Raw genomic sequence first — 335 nt, forward strand, 5'->3', positions numbered from 1 at the left:
ATTTTAATGGCCTGTGAGCTGTTGTGGGAGATGGAGAGGGATATAGGGCTGCTCTGAGATCCCGATGGGCTTTTTGGGGTTTGGTATTGGGGGCTGAACCCAAGCAGCCTGACAGCTACCGTGTACAGCAGAGTGAATTGTAGGGCCACCCTCACTGCACTGATTGGAATTGCATGAAGAACTTTGGTTTAGGTTCCATGGGAGACTGATGATAAGGAGCAGGCTGGCAGTTATACTTTTGAATTTGCTGCTTTATACTTAGAGAAAGTTGAGGAGATAAAGAAGGACAAGAGAATTTAAAGAAGGGAAAAAAGAGGAAAAAGGGAAGGGGATAA

The sequence above is a fragment of the Meleagris gallopavo genome, chromosome 2 (genome assembly GCF_000146605.3).
Source record: "Meleagris gallopavo isolate NT-WF06-2002-E0010 breed Aviagen turkey brand Nicholas breeding stock chromosome 2, Turkey_5.1, whole genome shotgun sequence".
Lineage (NCBI taxonomy): Eukaryota > Metazoa > Chordata > Aves > Galliformes > Phasianidae > Meleagris > Meleagris gallopavo.